The following is a 20,199-nucleotide window of genomic DNA, read 5'->3' on the forward strand; positions in this document are numbered from 1 at the left end:
TATTTGCTCGAATCTTCAGATGTGTAGCCATTTGGGGCCATGAAACTTCACATCTAATTACTTTGAAATTTGGTACCCTTTTATACTCGAAAAACAACAATGAAAACATTGTCCAATTCTATTCACAATGAAAATATCCCTCAGTAATTTGATTTGCAGGAAATGAAAAGTATTATCAACAGAATATGCTTTTCAAAAATTTATAATCCTTTAAATAGGCAAATCCTTTCTCCGGGATTAGTAGCGTGGTTTGTGTCCTAGGGGCCAAATCCTATTCTCTGATTCAATCTTCAGATCCTTTCTAACAGTGCCTATATTGATTTCAGACCCAGTTTTGCTTAAGAATCTGAGGACAGAATTTGGTCCTGTGTTTAGAGGTCCTTAATAAGGATTTCTTTAAAAATGGAGTTTATCTAAAACATAGCCTTTAGTTCCAAAAGCTAAATTCTGATGTCTCAATGACTATAACAGATGTGCTTAATTTCTAGGTCATCTTTGGCTTTCTCCCTGTCTAGCTAAACTTACACTTCTCTGATCTGGAGGAACAATCTAGAAGGTTGATGCTGAGCTCCAAAAATTACTGGTGACTCTGAGTGTTTCCTTAATCCCAAATATTGACCCCGAATACGTGTGTAATTGATCTCCCTACTGTATTTTTAGTGTTCTAGGGACTTGTCCTTTTTGAACACAATGTATATGTAAAGGTATATTGTACACATTTATCTTCATAGAGGTCAGATGCTCTCTGTAACGAGGAGTGTAACTGGTGTTCCGCACCTCTAGGAAAGATGAAAATAAGTTCTCTTAATGATGGTACAGAGATATGAAGACGGTAAAAATCCTAAGTTGACTTTTTGAATCACTAAACAGTGTTCACATTACAAGGAGCACAGTTTTAGTAAATGTGTTCTATGTTAATTATTTGACAAACAATTATCTGTGTCTGGTATAAAGCAGAAGATTTGTTTAATCAGGATACATCATTCCCAACCTAGAGGACCTAACAGAATTTGCTGTACCCGTCTCACAAACTTTTGTCTGAGAAAAAAAGCACATATATTCAGAAGTTCTCAGAAATGTAATATGCGTTACAGTAATTCAAGAAACCAGAGAGCAGAGAGGTAGTAAGAGAATCATCAAAACATGGCTATATTATGAATACCTAAGTAGAAGAGAATCTTAAAAAGAAAATCAAGAGATTACAGTACAGTTAACCATAGTGTATATGCAATATGCATAATAAAAACATTTTTGAATGGGTACTGTGAGCCCAGAACAGCAAAAATATGTATAGGAATTGTGTTGATTGATTCTCAGAACTACCCTATGAAGTATGATCATTGTACACCTAAAGCAAAGGAAACTTAGTTAACATGGAAAGACTTGTCCAAGATCACGCAACTGAGTGACTCAGGCTGTATTTGAACTCATTTGTGTCAAACTCCAATCCCCATGATCCTAACTAGGCTGTGTGCTTCTTTCACCCCTCTCACCTCACCCCCGCTCAGTCCTTGTCTCCCAGTAACGTGCTCTGTACATCCCCCCTCTCTGCTCTGTCATCAGTTCTAACCATCTCCTAGTGCACAAATCCAACAATCATTTCTTGGTCTCAGTCCTTGAATTCTCCGTTACTTGCCTGAAAGGTAATGAAGATAATGCATGGGCTTGATACAGCATGTGCAAAATGATGGTAATAATATAGAAACTGCTTCAGACATAATGTTGTTATTAAGGTAAAGGAGGTTCAGGGTCGAGGTTAGGAGCTCATGCTGTGTGACCTTGGATAAGTTATTCACACAGCTATGGCTGTAAAGCATCAATGATAAGAGCACTTGCCTCATTGGAGTGTTGGAACACTTTGCTAGGGCAATGCCTCCTAAACCGTTAGCACTGTGCTTGGCTTGTAACTACCATTCAATAATCATTATTCTATGACAGTGCATATTGTTAGGATTATTATGCAAAAATATGCTGTGTAAACTCTTCTCTCTCCTTGCAATTCTCTCTCTCTTTGATCTCTGTAAAATGACCTTCTTTTGTTTTGCTGCCTCTCTGATGATTCTCTCTTATCTTCTAGCTTCTCTTCTTTCTGCCCCTGTGCACATTTTTTTCAAGACTTGATTCTTGGCCCTTTTTTCTTTGCCACCTCCAGGATCTCACACTCCCCAGATACCCATCTGATAATAATGCCCTGTCTTTCCCCGTTGTGCCCACCAAGCCAACACGTCACTATGTCCTCACTACACCCTGGAATTCCGCCATCTGCACCTGTTCCCCACCTCTGTCTTTACTTCCTCGTTTCCAGCCTGGGTTGGCTGGCCAAATCCTTTCATGTGAAAATCTCTCCTCTACAGACTTGGCTCTTCCAAGCCTGTGATCTCCATATGCCTTATCTTTAACCATTCCAGAAGGCGGGTCATTACTGGAGGTTGTGCTTGGATTCCCCACAAATCCCTGCTGTTGCATCTCAGTCGGGTGTCCAGGGTTAATTGGATATCCTCTTATTCATGTCTAGTTAATGCCACATCATATTCCCCATAGTAGCATTTCTAAATGTTTCCATTTTCCTGAAGTCTCCAAAGAAACTTCTACACCCTCATTCCTATTTCTTTACTGTGAAAATCAAGGACATCTGACCTGAGCTCCCTCACATTCACTTTCCACCTCACAATTGCTCTGCCAGTGTTGTTAATCTCATCCTCCTTCATCTTCCTCTGAATTCTCCTTCACCAGTTAGACTCTCTACTTACTATACATTTTCAATCTCGCCTTCTCTAGTGCCTTCTTGTAATCCCGTGTGTTTCCCATAGAGTAAAAACTTTTTTTTTAACCCTGCTAACCTCTCCAGGTATCATCCTCCATGTTTCCTTCCCCTTGCTTTCATATTTCCCCAGAGAAATGTGTCCTTCATAACTTTCCTGAAGTGCATGACCTTGTCACGTGCCCCCTTCTCTATGTTTTTTCTTCCATTAGCATCCATGGCACCTCATGGTTCTGTCTTCTTAATTGATTCCTCTTCTATTTAGTCTAATTTAATTCAATCAACATGTATTCACCATTCATTTATTTCAACTGAGGTTGAAGAAGCCAGACACTTCCTGGCTAATTCTGCCAATATGGGATATGGCTGATAGCAGCATTGCCACCAAATTATCAAGCTTTCCTTTCTCTAAAACGAATTGACTTGGAATAATGAATTATGTCCTCTCCAACTCCAGGACTTGAAGATTTGGTTGATGTTGATGACAATCACCATTGAAATAACCTCACAAAAGTTGCTTTGTGCATGTGTAACAGGCATGGTTATGCTGGGTACATCTTATTTTAACAAACACTACATCCTGTGTGTAACCTGCTAGGTATTATTCCCAGTGCTTTACAAAAATTAACTCACTGAATCTAAAGTGGGTGACACTGTCCTGCAGATAATGAAGTACCTATCGAAATAAAGCACAAATTGCTATTGTTGTTTTACTGATCTAATATTGTTTATAGTTGGATGGCGTTTATTACAAAGTATCTGATTTCTGTTTAATGGAGAACTTCACTTTGGTGGATGTGTATATTCTCTTTTATTTTGTCCTTTAAATAATAAAATTTAAAAAGCAAAAAACCCAGTGGGTATTATGATTAATCCCATTTATGAAGTAGATATAATGATTAATTCCATTTTATAGATGAGAAAACTTAGAGACATTTAAATAACTAATCCAAGGTTGTATAGCCAGCAAGCGACCCAGCTGGAATTTGAACCCAAGCAGTACGGTTCCAGATTCAGCGCTGCATAGGTACCCAATAAATGATTATTGGATGAAAAAAACACTTGAAGAAGTGTTTTCAAATAACTTGAAGAAGTTATTTTCTATTTCCAAAAGCTAATTTAAGATTTTCACTTTCATTTAAATTATTTCTAATATTTTGCATGTTCTTGCTGCTTCCCTTAACCACTTGAGAAAAAACTGTCCTTAAAATCTCGATGTGGAAGTGTGTCAGTGGGACAAAGTAAGTAGATCTCCAGATAACAAAACCATTTCAGAATTTCCTTTTGCATTCTTGTTCTCATTTTAGGCACACCTGGCATGGCATTACTGGGGGATCTTTCGAGAAGGTACCGTGCAGGAACGGTTGTCCTCTCTAGGGAACTCCGTGGTTGCTACTTCTTCAGCAGTTCTCAGCACACAGACTCCATCCCGTAGGTACTGTGGTGGCAGTAAATCCTGTTGTATTGGCACTGCTGTCAGGAAAAGGTTAAGACATCCTTTGCCAAGTGGACTTTTTTTTTTTTGTACATGTATTAGCTGCTATTCCATCTTGTTTGTATACCATGCATAAGTACCTGGCAATTCTCAAATCTTTTAAGCATCAAGGAGTTCCTGTCTGGGTAGAAAAGACTGATCAGAGTGATAACCATCTTTTTGCTGATCACTGCTTATTCTGTTATATTATTCTGTCCTAGAATTATTTTCTGACCACACATATGAATGGTGTGAACCAGACATGTTTGTATTTTCTAAATCATTCATGGCATCTTCATGTTTGTTCCACTGCCAATGACAATTATATGACAGTTTTCTTTCCTGATTTTTCCATGCTATAAATATTTCTTCAGTAAGATTCCCTGTGATGATCATTGTTTGAGATCCAGAAATCCTTCAGAAACCAGGTAAAGCAGAAACCTAGTTCAATTCATCATTAATGCTAAATGCTGCCAACCTTAAAAAATAAGATTTCTGGTAGTTTCTGCCCATCTAAATATCTGCTATATGAGATACAAAGGAAGCACACTTAATAACATTAACTTTTTGTGAAGAGCAGAATATAATTTAAGGAAAAGTTTTTTCAGTAGTATAGCAAACAATTATATAAAGGTTATAATTACAGTAAACCTAATCATCATTATTCTGTCTTGTATTATTATTTAAATTTTTATAAACCTGTGTACATTTGAAAAAAATTTAACATTCTCCCTAAGTTATCTAGGAAATGCACTTTCTCTTAATATTTGTGTTAGTAGTCAAACTCTATTATAGTTATCTATTAGAAAGTTATTAAATTTTTATACAAATTACTAGCTATTATAATCATGAATAATTAGTAAGGCATTTTACTTTTACAATGATAAATATATTTCATATTTTAATGGAGAGATATTATATTAGCAGATAAAGCAAATAAAGTAATTTTTTTTACCCTAATGATATTTAGCACATTGACCCACACTTGAAAGTTAATATTGAGATATTAAAATTGTCTAATTATGTCTAATCCGCTTTTGGTGTCAAAATATGAAATGAATTTTATGAAATGATAGTGTTGTCCTTTCCAACATACTTACTTAGCAAATTAAAAAGTTGGCACCTCTATTAAAAAAAGTAATCCAGGGCTTCCCTGGTGGCGCAGTGGTTGAGAGTCCGCCTGCCGATGCAGGGGACACGGGTTCGTGCCCCGGTCCGGGAGGATCCCACATGCCGCGGAGCAGCTGGGCCCGTGAGCCATGGCCGCTGAGCCTGCGCGTCCGGAGCCTGTGCTCCACAACGGGAGAGGCCACAACAGTGAGAGGCCCGTGTACCGCAAAAAAAAAAGTAATCCAAATGTCACGTTTTGGTCATCTTACTAGTGCCGTTATGCTCATTGGATAAGATTGTAAAACACAATCACAGGGTCACTGATCATTTACAAGTTCCAGGATAGTAAAAAATAATATTGAAGTAGACATTCAGCTACTTGGTCTTCTAGAACCTGAGGCTGAACCTGATGCCCAATACAAGATTGAGCCTGAATCCTGAAGCTTAGTGCATATTTAACATTTATCTTTTTCTGTCCCAAATCCATTACTTCCCTCGTATTCTAGGTCTTGATTCCCTTGTTGTCTTTATTCCTAGGTGATCTGTCTTTTTTCTCAACTCCTGTAGATCTTATGAGAGACCCCACTCATTTAACATTTAATCGTTATACTATTTCTTTGTAACATTTCTAGGTCCAGTGTCTTGCCTGTCATTTAATTTTTGTATGCATACGTCTACTATCCCCAGATCAATAATAAACTCCTTGAGGTTAGGCATAGACATTACTTTCTTTAGATCCCCTACAGCCCTTTTTGTGAATGAGTAAATGAATGACATAATTCAACCTTTACAGAGCATCTAGAGCGGAAGAGTTGTTGTGTCTGTCTTGTGGAGGGAAAGTTCTAGCGCCAGAGAGATTTTGCCAAGCTTACCATCCCATGAATTAGAGTGGAATGAGCAAGCTGGCTTAAAGCTGAGTCCCCCGTGACATAGCCATACACTTAGATCTTGTGGCATGGGAAATCCACAACTGTTGGATAACAGACGCAACTTAGTAAGTGCTGGGTCTGTGCATATAGACTCTGTTTCAGAGCACCTCTTGATAAAGAACATGTATATGGGTTCATATACTCCAATTATAGGTGGAATTATATAGGTGGAAGTGACAGAGCCAGGGTTTGAACTTAAGCAGTTCAGCTCCAAAGTTCCAGTTTTTAATTGGTACACTACATTGCATCTTCCTGATGTATACATAGAGCAACCATCATCTAACCCTCACGGCTCTAATAGCTAGAGAGATCAGCCTAAAATCCTAGGCAGTGCCACAGTGCCTTGACAGGGCCCAAATACTTATTTTCTAAGACCACCAAAACTAGTCCTGGAGGGAGGATGATGTGTAGCCTCGAAGTGAAGTTCTGGAAGAAGCTAAGGTACCCTCAGGTATGTGATGTGGCTCAGAGTTGGTCTGAAAGGACAGCTGAGAGCCAGTCTGCCCTGTCTGTAGAGTGACCGTATAATTTACCATCCAAACTAAGATATTTTTGAGTGTGAAAGGAAATTCTGTAATCTTCATGATGCAACTATAAACCAATACTCTCCCAGGCAGTCTTTACTGGCTGAGTCTGCCAAAATCTCTGAGGAAAGGGGAAGAAAAATGTAAGTAAACTGTGTTAATGTGGGAAGTCAATTAGCTGAGGGAGAATAAAGTTGGGGTGAGAGCATTATACCTAGGACAGAAATCGAATGCAGTTAATAATGTTTAGAAAAGAATCGGGCAAGTACGTATGACAGAAAGAGGCAACAAAGTACCTAGACACGCAGAACAATATGGTAGTTTGTGTGAGGGTGAGAATAAGTCAGGGGAACAAAGGAAGCTGAGAATGGATTTCAAAAAACCATTTGGGAAGTGAGGCCCAGATTGATCTAATATCGGGTGCGGACATCATTGCCGTACCTTCTTGGGTTCAGGATTTCCCCTATTTTTCTCGGATGATGTGCAGATATATCTTCTGAGCTGGCTGAGTTTTCTGAAACCTCCAATGAAGGAACAATAGATGTAAGTAAACTTGGAAAACTTAGGAAGCCAACTATCTGAAAGAGGATAAGATTGGGACAAGACCAGTACACCCAGGAACAAAAAATGGATGCAGTCAATGCGGTTAAGGTAAGAAGTGGGTGAGTACGTATGAGAAGAAGAGAGCTGAGATCCAAATGCATGTTGAATGTGAGTCAGCAGTTCATTTCCAGATCTAAAGTGACAGGAATTTGACTTCACAAATTGGAAAGAAAAGTCTGATTGCCCCAAGACTTGCCAAAGGACCTTATGAGAGCAGTATGCAGTTCTGACTTCTACAATTTTAAAAGATGCAAAGAATTAAAGTCCAGAAAAGTATTACCAGATAGATTAGAGTGGTGGGAGCATGGCCTCTTATGGAATTTAGTGGAGAGAGAGAATGGTAAGGGTTGATTTCACGGTTTTCAAGTATCATAAATAATATAGATACTCATTTGGCTTCTCCACAGTAGATTATGAAGAAGAAACGAGCTGACACTGCAGCGAAAGATATGTTAGTAATGCTTAAGGAAGAACTTTTTTGACCAAATACTGGGGCAAGGAAGTGCTGAAATGTTTGACCCTGTAATCTTTTTATGATAGGACAGAAGATCACCAGTCTTGAGTTGTCATTATACGTCGTATTTGATCTAGGAGGTCCTGAGGGGTGAGTGGAGGAATCTGAGAGAGTGTGAAGTTGTCTCTTGACAGATCTGGAAGTTCTGAAACTGGTTGGAGGGGAGAAGGAAAAGTCAAAGTCAATTAACCATTAAAAACAATAACACGATCTCTATCCCTGGGTCGTGGATGTGTTGAGATGATTCCTGACATGGGGCAGGATCAGGGAACTTCCACTGCTGAAATCCAGATGGTGACACTCTGACATTGCCCTGCGACTTCACCAATTATTCCTCTTAATTCTACTCTAATCCCAGGTGATTAACCTGGGTGGAGGCCCTGCCTTCAGCTGTGAGTTGAGCATCACTTCTCCCTTTTGAGCTAGGAAGAGCAGCTTCTGTAGCTGTCCCTCCCAGAAACTCCACAAAGCTTCCTTAAGCCCCAGAGGCTTTCTCTGTCTGGTCAGAGACCCAAGAAAGATGTTTACTGTGGTCTTGTTTGGTACCCTGTTCTTCCATTAGGAGAGAAGGAATGCCCTTGCATCAGGACAGCAACCAGCATTGGAATCATCTTCAGTTAATGTTCAATTAACTGATGTAGCAGGACCCCTGAAACCTTTCTTGCCATCACAGAACACCGGGTAGAGCTCCACATCCAGACTCTCTAGGTCCTCTGACCACTAGACTTGAACCTCCCTCACTCAGACCCTGAAGCCCAGAATCTGCAGAACCAGAACTATACAGCTGTCCACAGCACCAAGGGGCTGGTCTCCTTAGGTGGATATGCTATTTTCTGCTTGTTAGACAGGCAATATAAATGGAGAAGATGTCACTGAAGATTCATGGTTTGTCATTGAGAAGTAGGTCAGCAGGAGAGAAAGGATGTACAAACCTACCTCTTGTGATGGGGGTCTGTGCATAGTCACCCTGATGTTTACTCTGAAACCACTAAATTGGGTAAAAAAGGGGAAATGTAGCATTAATCGAGCTCTTTACTCCATGATGTGGCTCTCAGAAAGGAATCCTACTGTGTCTAGATCCAAGGCACTGTTTTTGTCCCTATGGTCAGCACTAGATGTGCTGAGCTCAGTGGCTGCTATGCTTTTATGTAGGCACTGGAGATAAGACAATAAGACAATGTCTCACTCTCATGGGGTTTTATACCGAGTGAGAGGAGACAGACTATGAACAAATAAACAGACAAGAAAATATCAGATGGTGATAGGTGATAGTAAATCAGGGTGATTGATGGACAGTTAGTGCTGGGGTGTGGGAATAACTTAGCTTGAGATGTTGGGGACAGACTAACTAAAGACGTTAATCAGTGACTTGAATGACAAAAAAGAGCTAACCGGGTGATGATGCAGGGAAAGGGCTTCCCTGCAGAGGGAACTGCTAGTGGAAAGGCCCTAAGCTGGGAAGGAGCTTAGTGTTTTGGAACAAACAGAAGAGAGACCTGTGTGGCTGGAGCTGAGCGAGGTGGGGATACATGATGAGGTTGGAAAGTTTGTCAGCAGCCAGATCATGAGGGATCTTGTGGGCCAGGGGAAGAGCAAATCCAGAATGGTCCTAGAATTGGATTAGACCCTAGCATGCATCTAGTTTGCCCTTCTTACTTCAAAAATGAGCAAACAGGGCTTCCCTGGTGGCGCAGTGGTTGAGAGTCCGCCTGCCGATGCAGGGGACACGAGTTCGTGCCCCGGTCCGGGAAGATCCCACATGCCGCGGAGTGGCTGGGCCCGTGAGCCATGGCCGCTGAGCCTGCGCGTCTGGAGCCTGTGCTCTGCAACGGGAGAGGCCACAACAGTGAGAGGCCCGCGTACCGCAAAAAAAAAAAAAAAAAAAAAGAGCAAAAAGAGATGAGATTTTGTCACTCCATCTCCACCAGCCAACTTTGGTTATGCTACAACTGGAAACAAGATCTTGGACCCACAGTCTTTGTCACTTATCATTAAACTCTTCCTGAATACTAAAAAGGTGGGGCTCCTGAGAATCGTTGAACGCTTAAACACCTCGTCTTTAAAATATGCCACAATTGTACTGTCTTCTTGACTCATATTCGACAACGAGAAAATCACAGAGGCAAAGCCAATATTGTAGAGTAGATTTCTATTTTCCATAGAGAGGGATAGTTTGAATATTTGACTCTCACTTCTCATTAAGAATGAAATTTTATAAGAAAAAACCGATTTTTTTCACCAAGAGCCTGTGTTCAGGTGCCATGCTTGCCATGAAGAATTTTCATAGCCAAGGATCACACTTCAGACTTCTTGGTAGGCTTGGGTATAACCTGGATGAGCACGGGGGGAGGGCAGGGGAGTATGTGTGGGTATGAGACAAACATGGGTAAGGACTGGTCAATTATTTTTAAAAAATCGGGGGACTTCCCTGGTGGCTCAGTGGTTAAGGATCCGCCTACAAATGCAGGAGACACAGGTTTGATCCCTGGTCCGGGAAGATCCCACATGCCACGGAGCAACTAAGCCCATGTGCCACAACTACTGAGCCTGCACTCTAGAGCCTGCGAGCCACAACTACTGAGCCCACGTGCTGCAACTACTGAAGCCTGTGTGCCCTAGAGCCCATGCTCCACAACAAGAGAAGCCACCGCAATGAGAAGCCTGAGAACCGCAACGAAGAGTAGCTCCCGCTCGCCACAACTAGAGAAAGCCTGCACACAACAACGAAGACCCAATGCAGCCAAAAACAAAAAAACAAAACAACAACAACAAAAATCAGGCAGTATGGCATAGTTACCGAGCACATAGACTGTGGCTCTAGACTAGATGGGTCTGAATCCCAGCTCTGTCACTAACTGGCTGTGTGAATTTGGGCAAATAATCTAATCTCCGTTCCTCATTCTCTTACCTATAAAAGGGAGTCATAATAGTATCCTCCTCATAGGCAATTAAACAAATTAATATCTGTAAAAAACATGTAGAACAATATTTGTTGCATAATGCTTGTTACATAACAAACACTATATAAATGTTTCAAAGATTTAAAAAGAGACATGAAAAGTATGGAATTATCCTTCACCCACCTTGTAAAAAAAGGGAGGGGGCTTATCAACATCTTTGTAGACTAGTTATGCATCGTTTCAATAGTGAGTTTGACTTAGTTTGACTTTAGTGTCATAGTTTGACTTTAGCGTCACACACCAAATGCAACCCCATCATTCTAGAATTGGGATGTATTCCTACTACAGGGACATACGGTGCTGCTTCTATGTCTAAGAGGCGTTATCATTCTACTGTACATACATTCAGAATCAGAAAATCTCATTGTAAGTTACCTTTACACAGGACATATGTGCATATACATGTCTGGTTTTTCAAATAGCAGTGACTTTGCCTAAAGGAGCAGTGGCTTTCACATCCTCCTCTGGGTTGGGAAGAAGGCTTTATTGAAGAGGGAATATAAATGGAGATTTATTTGGGGACTAGCTGAGATCTTCAGTTCTAAAAGGATTTGAGGCTGGCTTGATGAAGCACAGACCTACAGCAAGAGATGCGCTAGTGGAATAGAAGCTTGTTGTCACTGCTCTAGCCCCTCATTCATTCAGGATTTATAACCCCAAGATCTGCTGCCAGCGAGGTGCAATGGCAAATGACGCCCTCATTCTCTGGCCTGGAGTCCCCCAGATTTCATGCCACCGCCCCTTATGCTTCCTTTCCATTAACTAACTGGTAGGCCCTGACAGACTTTTTGTTTTCTCTCTCTTCTATAGTCTCCCCTTTTCTCTCTATCTTTGAAGGAGAAGGTAATGGAGAAGAGTCCCACTCCTTCCTCTAGGAGATCTTGAATGGACAGAAGAGTGTCCTTCTTGTCTTTGTCTAGGGATGAAAGTATAAATGAGGGGACAGCTTCAGATCCAAAATGATAGGCCTGGAAGGAACTGCAGAGGCCATTGGAATACTTCCTTACTTTGGGATTTTTAGGCACACGGTAGGAAGAGTTAAGGCTTGCACAGTGAACTAAGGTAAACGGAGGAGATTGCTTATAGCTGAGGTGCCAAGCTGGGCACACCCGCTGAGGTGCCAAGCTGGGCACACCCGCTGCCCTGCTTGGCCACCCTGAGGGCTGAGGGGATCTTCAAGAGATCTGCGATCTTCAAAGCCAACCCTACATATCAATAGCTGAAGGTGAGGAAAAAGAGAAGGTGGAGGGTCATCTAGAAGGATTATGATCCAGGCCTGATTGCCAATTGCCTGAGCCTGGTTCACATTTCCTTGGCCAGTACTTGTCATATAGACACATCTGACTGTAAGGAAGACTGGGAACTGGGTTTAGCTTGTGTGTCCAGGAGGAAAGGATACTGATTTGGTGAATAGCCTGTCAGTCTCTACCATAGAGAGTATGTGGCCAATGGTGCTCCAAGGACAGTGGCAGAGTTGAAACACATTTCTTAAACCAAAACACAGTGCTCTCCTCACCAAACCACACTCTGCCATCTCTCTCATAGGTTTCTTACCTTAGGGGGATAGAAAACCCCACAGCCCACAAAAGTGGCTAAAAGGGAGCCAAGAAGAAAGTTGTTAGTCCCTTTTCTAAGAAAGATCGGTAAGAAAGCTTTGTTACTGAACCAACTTTGTTTTGCCTGGCGCTCAGCAAGCCAAAATGCTGAGACACCCAGGCCTGCAGCAAAGAGAGGGCTTATTCGCAAGGTGGACCAAATGAGGAGATGGGAGACAAGACTCAATTCTGCCTCCCCGTAGGCAAGGGGCTGGGCGTGCTTATGGGATAACGAATATGGAAGCAGGGCGTCTGAGGCATGGGGCATGTGAGGGGCATGGGGGGCATGGGGAAAAGATGCGGTAATCGTGGTTCTGCACAGTCGTAACTAAGCACAGGCCTCTGTAGTTCAAAAGTGGAGGCACTTAGCACGATCTGGGGGTGGAGTTTTCAGTCCTCTGCCATCATAAAGGTCACCAAGAGGACATTCGCACATGCCCAGTTGGAGGGTCGGAGGTCCTATCCAGTCTTTAACTAGCTCAGCTTCAACTAGTTGCAGCTGAGACTCCAAGTTCCTGGAAAAAACGCCCCCAAACATCTTATTGTTTAGGCTGCATGTTGCTTGGAGGACATTCAAGTCTTAAAATGACCTTGATTAGTGAAGGCAGGTGAAATGGATTTGACTAATCATTATGCAAGGTTTCAGCATCAGCTATGTTCAATATCAGAAGTACAAGAAACAATACTCTCAAGGACTCAAGGAACCAAAATTGTATCTGATGGCCTCAAGGGTCATATTTTTAAAGTGAGCCTTGTTGATCTACAGAAGGATGAAGTTGCACTTAGAAAATCCAAGCTAACTACCAAGGATATTCAGGGCAAAAAACTGTCTGACCAACTTCCATGGCATGGATCTTACCCATGAAAAAATGTGCTCCATGGAAAGAATGGCAGACCATGACTGAAGCTCAGGTTGATGTCAAGACTACTGATGGCCATCTGCTTTGTCTGTTGTGTTGGTTTTATTAAAAAAACAGAAAAAGAAACAACCAGATTTGGAAGAACTCTTACACTCAGCACCTACCTATAGGTCCCCCCAAATCTAGAAAAAGATGATGGAAATCATGACCCAAGAGGTACAGACAAATGATTTGAAAGAAGGGCTCTATAAATTGATTCCAGATTGCACTGGGAGAGACATAGAAAAGGCTTGCCAATCTAGAAACACCGCTTTATGATGTGTTCATTAGAAAACTAAAAGCGCTGAAGAAGCCCAAGTTTACATTGGGAGACTCATGGCACGTCATAGTGAAGGCGATGGTTCTGGAAAAGCTCCCGGGGATGAGACTGGCGATAAGGCTGAGCGAGCTGATGGAGATGGGCCACCAGTCCACAGATCTGCTCCAAATTCAGACCTTTTTTTAACATCTTTATTGGAGTATAATTGCTTACAATGGTGTGTTGGTTTCTGCTGTATAACAAAGTGAGTCAGCTGTATATATACGTACATCCCCATATCTTCTCCCTCTTGCGTCTCCCTCCCACCCTCCCTATCCCACCCCTCTAGGTGGTCACAAAGCACCGACCTGATCTCCCTGTGCTATGTGGTTGCTTCCCACTAGCTATCTATTTAACATTTGGTAGTGTATATATGTCCATGCCTCTCTCTCACTTCGTCCCAGCTTGCCCTTCCCCCTCCCCGTGTCCTCAAGTCCATTCTCTACCTAAAATTCAGACTTTTAATGGTGACAAATACAAAGTCTTATCTGTGGGGGAAAAAAGAAAATCACAGCCCCTTATAAACAATTCTGGTATAGAATCCAGTCAAATTCTGCTCACAGGAAAGGCCTGGTGCAACACATGGGAATCCCACAAAGAAGGGTCAGCTTTGCCTCTTGATACGACAGAGCATCGCCACTGTACCATGAACCCTTTGTGAGACAATCGGCCCCCGAATACTGAGCCTTGCTTTTTCTCACTTCTTTCGGACCTTCCCCACTTGGTTCCTTCCTGAGGAGCGAAAGCCAAGGTGAGGGTTATTGCACGGTTCACCGCAAACACCTGTCTCTCGGTTTTTACCTCAACCTTTGATTCAGATGTTTTCCTTCCCTTCGCTTCTATATTTGGCCCTTTGGTCTGTCCCGTGAGCTGACTTTCATCATCCAATTAGAAACAACACCCTCTTCTCGCCACCAGTTTCTCTGGGAACCCTAGGGAGTAACCCCCAAGCCTCCCGCACTCCCCGTGGGGCTAGCAGGGCTTCAAAGGAGCACGGCGGCTGCTCCACCTCACGGCTGGGCTGCCCTTCTGTTTGAACAGCTTCCATTGCTCACTGCTGATCGGTAACTCAATGATTCATTAAACACATAAACAATGAGTGAATCTGTTCCATTAGCGAGGCCACCTGTTGATCTCAGCCGCTCCGCCGCTCCCAGCTGAACTCGGTGCACATGAACAACAGAATGCCTCTGTCAGTCGAGCGCCCCGTCCGTGTTTGATGGCATGTTAGAGCTGGAAAAGCAGAGTCCTGGCTCTGCTGGCGCTTTCATGCTCTTCCTTTCATCTGGGGGCAGGGCTGCAAGAATATACTGTGAATACAATGCACCTCTCTATAATCAACGGGAAAACTCCAAGAGTTTGGTCATTATTGCCCCCGTAGGCTCGCGGAATGAGACAAAGAGGAGAGAGGGAAGATCCTGTACCCTTTGGCCTGCAGGTGCCGGGGCAACAGAATTAACCAAGGGCTACACAAAAACAAAAACAAAAAACCCAAACCAAGCGAAGCCAACTATCTGTAAAAAGCAATCCTATTGATTGTGATGACATCTTCTCTCCCCTGGAAATAATACAATCTTTGCTACTTGGCTGCTGGTTCCTGCAGCTGCGCCAGGCCTTGAGGAGCTGGTCTACTAGTGTGTACCAGCTGATTTTAAATCAAGACTACTAAAAATCCTACAGAGCTGAGTTAAGGTTCTCACACAGGCATCACAGTCAAGAAAACTTGATATTATTATTTTAAAATACATCATTTTCTCTTATGCATAACTTAACTCCTCCTATTATTATAATAAAGACGGGGCCTTTCACAAGGTCAGCAATGTTTGTTTGCAGCCTGAAAGCTGTATCATACCAGGAATAGGGAAACATAATCTTTTCTCAACTGAGTATTAAATTGCCTCTTTAGGGTGAATTTAGTTTTTGAATGCCATAGTCGTTAAGTTTTGTATTGCATACTTCAGAATTGTTAGGTATAAATTTCCCTGTAGTGACACTTCGATGGAAATATTTGATTACATAGCTCAGTTTTTATGTTTATGATAGGTTTATTCTAGTATATCAGTAAAAACTTTGTTGTTCACTGGTTTTTTAAGAAAATGGATGATGAAGAAATAAAGGGAAATGACTCTTCAAAGCAAACTACTCCAGTTCCTATCCGCTTACCATGTAAACATTTTTTAAAAAATCAGTTTTCATTACCATACAGATTTCAGAGATTACTGTTGCTAGTGGCTGTTTTACTTTCATTTCTGTAGCCCTGGAAATGACAGAACTCCAGGTGAGTAATTCAGTTTGTGCCTCTTTCATGAATATTATTTTGCTTTTAGAGGATGTACTTTGAGCTACAAACATTCAGAGTGAACAAGGTAAACAGACTGAGGCAGGCAGATCCCACTACTTGGGTTCTCTAGGCAGGTGTGAGCATATCTCCCTCATCCAATACATAAAAGGACCACGTGCATTTTCAAAGGGATTTCTGCAATCCTGGTCTTTTGACAACCACCACTACGATTTGATTGCCAAATGCAGGTGGTCGCACAATCAAAAGGATCCTCAGATTCCTCCGTGCAAAAAAGAAAAGCACAAGAAGTGACTTTTAAAAAAGACTAAATAGGGGACGTCCCTGGTGGTCCAGTGGCTAAGACTCTGCGCTCCCAATGCAGGGTGCCTGGGTTCGATCCCTGGTCAGGGAACTCGATCCCACATGCCGCAACTAAAGATCCCACATGCCCCAACTAAAGATCCCACATGCCACAACTAAAGATCCCACATGCCGCAACTAAAGAACCCACATGCCACAACTAAGACTGGCACAGCCAAATAAATAAATAAATATTTTAAAAAAAGACTAAACAGGAGATAGCCACATACAAACTAACAATTAGATGGAAAACTCAGAGCTATCCTCTCATGTGATTAGACTAGTACCATCCAATAGAACTGTCTGCGATGATGAAAGGGTCCTATACCTGTGCTGTTCAGTGAGATAGCCACATGTGGCTACTGAGCCCTTGAAAGGCAGCTAATATGACTGAGGAACTAAATGTCAATCCTAGTTAACTTAAATGTAAATAGACACATGTATTTAGTGGTTACTGTATTGGACCAACAAGGATTATTCTGTAACTCAGTGAGGACATAGACCAGGTTGGTCTTGATTGTGATATGCCCAGTACATGGGCTGGTTTCCTACCTTCATTGTAAACACTCAATAGATATTTGTTGCATGAGAACGTAAATCTGATCGTGCTGCATCGTCCCTTAATAGTCTTTGGTGCTTCTCCCAGCCAGAGAGCTCTTAAGTCCCGGCAGGCCCTCAACTCCATCTACCTTCTGCTCCAGCATAGACAATTTTTTAATCCATCCTTTGACTTGCCCTCATTTTCCTGTCACTCTGTTTTTTTATGTGTAACTTCCTTGGCCTGGAATACTCTTCTTCCCACTTGTCCACCTCGGCAGATCTCTGCTTATCTTTCAAGACCGGAAATATGACTTTCTTTGTAAAATTTTTGCCAACTGCCTCAAACTGAGTTAATCACCCTCTCCTTTGGGTTCCCATAGTGGCGTAGTATAAATATCAGAGCAGGGGTGTCTTAGGGCAGATTCTCAGATCTGTGAGCAAATATTTGTAAGGAAATTCCCAAGGGAAACTAGGAACGTAGTGGGTGGGGGCAGAGGGCAGGGAGGGGAGGAAGCCAAGTAAGTGTGCAATCACAAAGTCACACAGAGGGTGGTTTTTGCCCGATCTGCAGGCAAACTTATTAACTCTATAAATCAAGCCTTAGAGTTGTCCTGAATGAAGGCAAAGAAACTAGAGCTTTCAGACTCTCACATCCATCAGTAACTAGTTAAGGACCACCCAGGGGCCGTGTGTGCGCTCCCAGGCACTTTGGTCTCTCCATCTGCGTGTGCCAAGGAGACTCAAAGGATAGCTCTCCAAGATAGAGGGCAGGTTCTGGCTGTGGGAAGTGAAGCCATTAGATATTCGACATTATCCACTACGAGGGGTATTAGAATTGAGTCTATCTGATTGCAAACCCAGATATATCTTTTCCTAGAGAATTGTGACAATTGTTTTCAGTCTCAGTTTCCTCCTCTGTAAGATTTAGAAAATAATTGTATCTAACTCTTGGGCTTAAGGTGAAGTTTAAATAGGATGATGTGTGGAAAGTATTTAGCATAGTGTGGGGTAACTCATAAAAAAGTTAAAAAATGTTACATTATTATAACACAGCATTCTATTATGATTGCATATCACTCCTCCACAAGCGTTGAGATTTTCTAGGGCAGTAACTGGCCTCATCGGTCTTTAAATCACTTGAACCTAAGCCAATGCCTGATCTTGAGTAGATGTCAGATCAATCAATATTTCTTGAGTAAATGAGTGATACTCACTTTTGAACTAATCTCTTTTATCATCTGTGATGATACATTGAAATTCTCTCTTCATGTGTCTATTTTGCCCATTAGACCACATTGGTAAGGTTTCTTATTCTCTTTTGATTCCCTGAAATATGGTACAAACTGATACATGACAGTTGCTAAATAATTGTTGAACTGACGTTTGTTGGTTAAGTGTCCAGAATCCTCTAAGGGTAAGACCATTATAATCTGAAGGGTTGTTTTCTCTACTTCAGAAGAGTTTGTTTGCAGACAGTGATCTCAGGTCACTTACGGTTCAGTACAGGAAAACAGAAACTCCTCTAGGTTTTCAAGCAGAATATGATTTAATAGGGGGAATTAGGTGCTATAGCAGGCTGAGTTTCTAAAATGATCCCCTAAAGAAGTTCCCTCACTAATCCCAGAAGCTCTGAATGTGCTCATATATCATTCCTGTGATTATATTGTGTTATATGGCATAGTTTATCTTAAGAAAGAGATTACTTGGGTGGCCTGATCTAATCACAAGAGCCCTTAAAAGCAGGGCATGTTCTCAGCTGAGAACAGAAAAGAGAGTCAGAGCAGAAGTGTGAGGGCATTTGACCTGAGGGTCCTATTGCCGGCCACGATGTTCTAAGAAAGACTTGATGTGCAGCTGCTAGTTTGAAGGTAGAGGAGGCCATGTGGCGGGGGGGGGGGGGGGGGGGGGGGGGGATGTGGGTGGCTTTTAGGAGCTGGAGAGGCCTCTGGCTGACAGCAAGCAAGGAATTGTGGACCTCAGTCCTAAAACCATAAAGAGGTGAATTCTGCCAACAGAATCAACCTGGGAGGAGATTCTTTCCAGAGCCTCCAGTTAAGATCCCAATCTGTCTGACACCTTGGTTTCAGCCTTGTGAGACCCTGGGCATAGAAGCCAGCTGAGCCTGAACTTCTGACCTATAGAGCTGTGAGGTAATAAATGGGGGTTACCTCAGGCTGCTAAGTTTGCAATAGCTTGCTACTCCGTGATAGGAGACAAAGGCAGTGCTTACCAGATTGTGGAAAAACCTGGAGTCAAGAAAGCAAGGTGGGCTACTCCCAGCTTTCAGGTTATATCCCCACAGGCTGCCACCCGAGATCAGGAGCTGCAGGAAATTACAACTGACTCACAGCCCTGAAGCGGGGGCCTGGCGGTGAAGGAGACCAGCCAGCTGCCTCACTGGCCACATTTACTGACAGTCACGCTCAGTCACCCACACTGCTGCTGACAGAGGAAGAGGGGCCCTTGCTCTCTCCCACCTTACAAATAAACTCACAAATGAATTTTATTGTTAAACGTGTCATATCCAGAACCTTGGTGGAGAGGAAGTCTGGGATATGTGGTTCCCCTGAGATAAAGGGGAACCTATAGGTAGGGGTTGGGGACAACGCTACTGACAATGAATGGTACCCAATATGGCTCTTCAAACTTTTAAAATCCTTTCACGTCAGCCTTCTTGTAGGAATTGTTATTTCTATTTTACAGATCAGAAAACTGGGGTTCAGTTGGGTTAAATATCTTGCCTAAAATCTCATAAATAGGAAGTAGCGAAACCAAGATTAGAACCCAGATCTGTTTCTTCCCAAGCCTACATTTTTCAGCCTCCGCAGCTGCTGCCGGCCTTGGGATGGAATTTATATGATTGCCTGACAGTTGGACCCTCTGGGCCCAACTGAGGGGGCAATAGAAGTGGTGGCAATTCCATTTTCTTAAAGAGTTCCTTTGGTTCCTGGTCTGAGGCTGCTGTTAGTCTCATGTTGGGGGCCTCTCTCCTCCCCTCCCCTCCCCTCATTGCGGCTTCCTCCTTGGCCCGCAGTCTCTGACTTTGGACACAGCCCTGGCAATGTGTGCTCTGACTTCTGGGTTTATTTGGGGGCATTCCCTGCTGTCCTTCTGTCTTATGAACACATAGGATTGGCCCTTCTCTGGGCTCAAGGTCTCTCTGCCTTTCCCCCATGGGGGCTGGTGCTGGGCTAGCAGCAGCGTCAGAAGGAACGTTCCCTGAAGAGCGGGGTCATGGAGCATTTCCCCCAGACAGCTCTATCTTCGCTGCATACCAATCCAATTACAAACAAATTGGCCCACGGGCTCAAGCACGAGAGTGATTTGGCC

The 20,199-nt window shown here is 42.6% G+C and overlaps 1 pseudogene; it reads left to right on the forward strand.

Moving 5' to 3' along the window:
* The first annotated feature begins 6,674 nt into the window (after positions 1-6,674).
* On the forward strand, positions 6,675-19,225 carry LOC101286053 (40S ribosomal protein S3a-like; annotated as a pseudogene).
* Positions 19,226-20,199: the final 974 nt, after the last annotated feature.

This window comes from Orcinus orca, chromosome 2, assembly GCF_937001465.1.
Source record: "Orcinus orca chromosome 2, mOrcOrc1.1, whole genome shotgun sequence".
NCBI lineage: Eukaryota > Metazoa > Chordata > Mammalia > Artiodactyla > Delphinidae > Orcinus > Orcinus orca.